The sequence below is a fragment of the Oncorhynchus tshawytscha genome, unplaced genomic scaffold (assembly GCF_018296145.1).
Source record: "Oncorhynchus tshawytscha isolate Ot180627B unplaced genomic scaffold, Otsh_v2.0 Un_contig_6950_pilon_pilon, whole genome shotgun sequence".
Classification (NCBI taxonomy): domain Eukaryota; kingdom Metazoa; phylum Chordata; class Actinopteri; order Salmoniformes; family Salmonidae; genus Oncorhynchus; species Oncorhynchus tshawytscha.
The window spans coordinates 57,501-65,000 of record NW_024608756.1 but is presented as its reverse complement, the minus strand read 5'-3'; the positions used below and the strand labels follow the sequence as shown (position 1 = coordinate 65,000).

The window sequence follows — 7,500 nt, the reverse complement described above, 5'->3', positions numbered from 1 at the left end:
TATAGGGGGTCAATAACATCTAGTTAAACCCATCAGTTACTGTTGAATCCATCAGTTACTGTTGAACCCATCAGTTACTGTTGAACCCAACGACACTAGTCTACACACATCATCCTCTGAACAGACTGCCTTAGGGGGGTCAATAACATCTAGTTAAACCCATCAGTTACTGTTGAACCCATCAGTCACTGTTGAACCCATCAGTCACTGTTGAACCCATCAGTACCTGTTGAACCCATCAGTACCTGTTGAACCCATCAGTACCTGTTGAACCCATCAGTTACTGTTGAACCCATCAGTTACTGTTGAACACAACGACACTAGTCTACACACATCCCTCTGAACAGACTGCTATAGGGGGGGTCAATAACATCTAGTTAAACCCATCAGTTACTGTTGAACCCATCAGTTACTGTTGAACCCATCAGTCACTGTTGAACCCATCAGTTACTGTTGAACCCAACGACACTAGTCTACACACATCCCTCTGAACAGACTGCTATAGGGGTCAATAACATCTAGTTAAACCCATCAGTTACTGTTGAACCCATCAGTTACTGTTGAACCCATCAGTTACTGTTGAACCCATCAGTTACTGTTGAACCCATCAGTTACTGTTGAACCCATCAGTTACTGTTGAACCCATCAGTTACTGTTGAACCCAACGACACTAGTCTACACACATCCCTCTGAACAGACTGCTATAGGGGGTCAATAACATCTAGTTAAACCCATCAGTTACTGTTGAACCCATCAGTTACTGTTGAACCCATCAGTCACTGTTGAACCCATCAGTCACTGTTGAACACAACGACACTAGTCTACACACATCCCTCTGAACAGACTGCTATAGGGGGGGTCAATAACATCTAGTTAAACCCATCAGTTACTGTTGAACCCATCAGTTACTGTTGAACCCATCAGTTACTGTTGAACCCATCAGTTACTGTTGAACCCATCAGTTACTGTTGAACCCATCAGTTACTGTTGAACCCATCAGTTACTGTTGAACCCAACGACACTAGTCTACACACATCCCTCTGAACAGACTGCTATAGGGGGGGTCAATAACATCTAGTTAAACCCATCAGTTACTGTTGAACCCATCAGTTACTGTTGAACCCATCAGTCACTGTTGAACCCATCAGTTACTGTTGAACACAACGACACTAGTCTACACACATCCCTCTGAACAGACTGCTATAGTGGGGGTCAATAACATCTAGTTAAACCCATCAGTTACTGTTGAACCCATCAGTTACTGTTGAACCCATCAGTTACTGTTGAACCCATCAGTTACTGTTGAACCCATCAGTTACTGTTGAACACAACGACACTAGTCTACACACATCTCTCTGAACAAACTGCTATAGCGGGGGTAATACATAGGCTAAGATGGTCAATAACATCAGGTTGAACCCATCAGTTACTGTTGAACCCATCAGTTACTGTTGAACCCATCAGTTACTGTTGAACCCATCAGTCACTGTTGAACCCATCAGTCACTGTTGAACACAATGACACTAGTCTACACACATCTCTCTGAACAAACTGCTCTGGGGGGAGTCAATATAATCAGGTTGAACAAAAACACAAACAAATCTAAGTAATGGATGTATGTACATATAAATATATGGATGAACGATGACTGAGCAGCATAGGCTAAGATGGTATAAAATACAGTATATACATATGAGATGAGTAATACATAGACTAAGATACAGTAGAATAGAATACAGTATATACATATGAGATGAGTAATACATAGACTAAGATACAGTAGAATAGAATACAGTATATACATATGAGATGAGTAATACATAGACTAAGATACAGTAGAATAGAATACAGTATATACATATGAGATGAGTAATACATAGACTAAGATACAGTAGAATGGAATAAAGTATATCCATATGAGATGAGTAATACATAGACTAAGATACAGTAGAATAGTATAGAATACAGTATATACATATGAGATGAGTAATACATAGACTAAGATACAGTAGAATAGTATAAAATACAGTATATACATATGAGATGAGTAATGCATAGACTAAGATACAGTAGATTGGAATAAAGTATATCCATATGAGATGAGTAATACATAGACTAAGATACAGTAGAATAGTATAGAATACAGTATACACATATGAGATGAGTAATACATAGACTAAGATACAGTAGAATAGTATACAGTATATACATATGAGATGAGTAATACATAGACTAAGATACAGTAGAATAGTATAGAATACAGTATATACATATGAGATGAGTAATACATAGACTAAGATACAGTAGAATAGTATAGAATACAGTATATACATATGAGATGAGTAATACATAGACTAAGATACAGTAGAATAGTATACAGTATATACATATGAGATGAGTAATACATAGACTAAGATACAGTAGAATAGTATATACATATGAGATGAGTAATGCAAGATATGTAAACATTATATAAAGTGACTAGTGATCCATTTGTTAAAAGTGGCCAATGATTTTGAGTCAGTGTGTAGGCAGCAGCCTCTAATGTGCTAGTGATGGCTGTTTAACAGTCTGATGGCCTTGAGATAGAAGCTGTTTTTCAGTCTCTCGGTCCCAGCTTTGATGCACCTGTACTGACCTCGCCTTCTGGATGATAGCGGGGTGAACAGGCAGTGGCTCAGGTGGTTGTTGTCCTTGATGATCTTTTTTGGCCTTCCTGTGACATCGGGTGGTGTAGGTGTCCTGGAGGGCAGGTAGTTTGCCCCCGGTGATGCGTTGTGCAGACCTCACTACCCTCTGGAGAGCCTTACGGTTGAGGGCGGAGCAGTTGCCATACCAGGCGGTGATACAGCCCGCCAGGATGCTCTCGATTGTGCATCTGTAGAAGTTTGTGAGTGCTTTTGGTGACAAGCCAAATTTCTTCAGCCTCCTGAGGTTGAAGAGGTGCTGTTGCGCCTTCTTCACGATGCTGTCTGTGTGAGTGGACCAATTCAGTTTGTCTGTGATGTGTATGCCGAGGAACTTAAAACTTGCTACCCTCTCCACTACTGTTCCATCGATGTGGATGGGGGGGTGTTCCCTCTGCTGTTTCCTGAAGTCCACAATCATCTCCTTAGTTTTGTTGACGTTGAGTGTGAGGGTGTTTTCCTGACACCACACTCAGAGAGTCCTCACCTCCTCCCTGTAGGCCGTCTCGTCGTTGTTGGTAATCAAGCCTACCACTGTTGTGTCGTCCGCAAACTTGATGATTGAGTTGGAGGAGTGCATGGCCAGCGAACAGGGAGTACAGGAGAGGGCACAGAACGCATCCTTGTGGGGCCCCAGTGTTGAGGATCAGTGGGGTGGAGGTGTTGTTTCCTACCTTCACCACCTGGGTGGGTGGGGGGGCATCAGGAAGTCAGGACCCAGTTGCACAGGGCGGGGTCGAGATCCAGGGTCTCAAGCTTAATGACGAGTTTGGAGGGTACCATGGTGTTAAATGCTGAGCTGTAGTCAATGAACAGCATTCTTACATAGGTATTCCTCCTGTCCAGATGGGTTAGGGGATATTAGGTACATGTCGGTAGAGTGATTAAAGAGACATAGGTGTTCCTCCTGTCCAGATGGGTTAGGGGATATTAGGTACATGTCGGTAGAGTTATTAAAGTGACATAGGTGTTCCTCCTGTCCAGATGGGTTAGGGGATATTAGGTACATGTAGGTAGAGTTATTAAAGTGACATAGGTGTTCCTCCTGTCCAGATGGGTTAGGGGATATTAGGTACATGTAGGTAGAGTTATTAAAGTGACATAGGTGTTCCTCCTGTCCAGATGGGTTAGGGGATATTAGGTACATGTAGGTAGAGTTATTAAAGTGACATAGGTATTCCTCCTGTCCAGATGGGTTAGGGGATATTAGGTACATGTAGGTAGAGTTATTAAAGTGACATAGGTGTTCCTCCTGTCCAGATGGGTTAGGGGATATTAGGTACATGTCGGTAGAGTGATTAAAGAGACATAGGTGTTCCTCCTGTCCAGATGGGTTAGGGGATATTAGGTACATGTCGGTAGAGTGATTAAAGAGACATAGGTGTTCCTCCTGTCCAGATGGGTTAGGGGATATTAGGTACATGTCGGTAGAGTGATTAAAGAGACATAGGTATTAACAGAGAGTAGCAGCAGCATAGAAGGGGGACGACGACAATGCAAAGAAGTCTGGGTACACCGACGTTTCCCTTTGTTTGATTGTCTTGCGGAGATAATAACTACACTGTTGATATATTTTAGGGACATATTCCCAGTCATCTTTTCCATGGTTATACATACGGTGGTTCGTGCTTCACTTCCATCCACCCGTCCATTGTTTCTGGTTTGGTTATAACGTCTCCCATACACTTCCATCCACCCACCCAGGGTCTCTGGTTTGGGTAGGTTATAATAGTCACAGTGGGTATAACATCTCCCATACACTTCCATCCACCCACCCAGGGTCTCTGGTTTGGTTATAACGTCTCCCATACACTTCCATCCACCCAGGGTCTCTGGTTTGGTTATAACGTCTCCCATACACTTCCATCCATCCACCCAGGGTTTCTGGTTTGGTTATAACGTCTCCCATACACTTCCATCCACCCAGGGTCTCTGGTTTGGTTATAACGTCTCCCATACACTTCCATCCACCCGTCCATTGTTTCTGGTTTGGTTATAACGTCTCCCATACACTTCCATCCATCCACCCAGGGTCTCTGGTTTGGTTATAACGTCTCCCATACACTTCCATCCACCCAGGGGTCTCTGGTTTGGTTATAACGTCTCCCATACACTTCCATCCATCCACCCAGGGTCTCTGGTTTGGTTATAACGTCTCCCATACACTTCCATCCACCCAGGGTCTCTGGTTTGGTTATAACGTCTCCCATACACTTCCATCCACCCAGGGTCTCTGGTTTGGTTATAACGTCTCCCATACACTTCCATCCATCCACCCAGGGTCTCTGGTTTGGGTAGGTTATAATAGTCACAGTGGTTATAACGTCTCCCATACACTTCCATCCACCCACCCAGGGTTTCTGGTTTGGTTATAACGTCTCCCATACACTTCCATCCACCCAGGGTCTCTGGTTTGGTTATAACGTCTCCCATACACTTCCATCCACCCAGGGTCTCTGGTTTGGTTATAACGTCTCCCATACACTTCCATCCACCCAGGGTCTCTGGTTTGGTTATAACGTCTCCCATACACTTCCATCCACCCAGGGTCTCTGGTTTGGTTATAACGTCTCCCATACACTTCCATCCACCCATCCAGGGTCTCTGGTTTGGTTATAACGTCTCCCATACACTTCCATCCACCCAGGGTCTCTGGTTTGGTTATAACGTCTCCCATACACTTCCATCCATCCACCCAGGGTCTCTGGTTTGGGTAGGTTATAATAGTCACAGTGGGTATAACGTCTCCCATACACTTCCATCCATCCACCCAGGGTCTCTGGTTTGGGTAGGTTATAATAGTCACAGTGGGTATAACATCTCCCATACACTTCCATCCACCCACCCAGGGTCTCTGGTTTGGGTAGGTTATAATAGTCACAGTGGGTATAACATCTCCCATACACTTCCATCCATCCGTCCAGGGTCTCTGGTTTGGGTAGGTTATAATAGTCACAGTGGTTATAACATCTCCCATACACTTCCATCCATCCACCCAGGGTCTCTGGTTTGGTTATAACATCTCCCATACACTTCCATCCACCCACCCAGGGTCTCTGGTTTGGGTAGGTTATAATAGTCACAGTGGGTATAACATCTCCCATACACTTCCATCCACCCACCCAGGGTCTCTGGTTTGGGTAGGTTATAATAGTCACAGTGGGTATAACATCTCCCATACACTTCCATCCATCCACCCAGGGTCTCTGGTTTGGGTAGGTTATAATAGTCACAGTGGGTATAACATCTCCCATACACTTCCATCCACCCACCCAGGGTCTCTGGTTTGGGTAGGTTATAATAGTCACAGTGGGTATAACATCTCCCATACACTTCCATCCACCCACCCAGGGTCTCTGGTTTGGGTAGGTTATAATAGTCACAGTGGGTATAACATCTCCCATACACTTCCATCCATCCACCCAGGGTCTCTGGTTTGGGTAGGTTATAATAGTCACAGTGGGTACAACCTCTCCTCTACACTTCCATCCATCCACCCAGGGTCTCTGGTTTGGGTAGGTTATAATAGTCACAGTGGGTATAACATCTCCCATACACTTCCATCCACCCACCCAGGGTCTCTGGTTTGGGTAGGTTATAATAGTCACAGTGGGTATAACGTCTCCCTACACTTCCATCCATCCACCCAGGGTCTCTGGTTTGGGTAGGTTATAATAGTCACAGTGGGTACAACTTCTCCTCTACACTTCCATCCATCCATCCAGGGTCTCTGGTTTGGGTGGTTATAATAGTCACAGTGGGTATAACGTCTCCCTACACTTCCATCCATCCACCCAGGGTCTCTGGTTTGGGTAGGTTATAATAGTCACAGTGGGTACAACATCTCCTCTACACTTCCATCCATCCACCCAGGGTCTCTGGTTTGGGTAGGTTATAATAGTCACAGTGGGTACAACTTCTCCTCTACACTTCCATCCATCCACCCAGGGTCTCTGGTTTGGGTAGGTTATAATAGTCACAGTGGGTACAACCTCTCCTCTACACTTCCATCCATCCACCCAGGGTCTCTGGTTTGGGTAGGTTATAAAAGTCACAGTGGGTACAACGTCTCCTCTACACTTCCATCCATCCAGGGTTTCTGGTTTGGGTAGGTTATAATAGTCACAGTGGGTACAACATCTTCTCTACACTTCCATCCATCCGTCCAGGGTTTCTGGTTTGGGTAGGTTATAATAGTCACAGTGGGTACAACCTCTCCTCTACACTTCCATCCATCCACCCAGGGTCTCTGGTTTGGGTAGGTTATAAAAGTCACAGTGGGTACAACGTCTCCTCTACACTTCCATCCATCCACCCAGGGTCTCTGGTTTGGGTAGGTTATAATAGTCACAGTGGGTACAACTTCTCCTCTACACTTCCATCCATCCACCCAGGGTCTCTGGTTTGGGTGGTTATAATAGTCACAGTGGGTACAACCTCTCCTCTACACTTCCATCCATCCACCCAGGGTCTCTGGTTTGGGTAGGTTATAAAAGTCACAGTGGGTACAACGTCTCCTCTACACTTCCATCCATCCAGGGTTTCTGGTTTGGGTAGGTTATAATAGTCACAGTGGGTACAACATCTTCTCTACACTTCCATCCGTCCGTCCAGGGTTTCTGGTTTGGGTAGGTTATAATAGTCACAGTGGGTACAACGTCTCCAACACACTTCCTTGGTACATTGATTAAATCGTTGTGTCACGTCCAATTCCCAACCAGGGTGTGGTTTTGTTTTCAGACGGGCACGTTTGTGTACTTTAGATGCCTAAATGGGGTCCTTCAGTAAACATTACAGCAGATCACTCAGCTGT

The 7,500-nt window shown here is 44.6% G+C and overlaps 1 pseudogene; it reads right to left on the bottom strand.

Moving 5' to 3' along the window:
* The window catches only part of LOC121843788, a 54,689-nt pseudogene that overhangs the window by 2,806 nt on the left and 44,383 nt on the right, over positions 1–7,500 (bottom strand).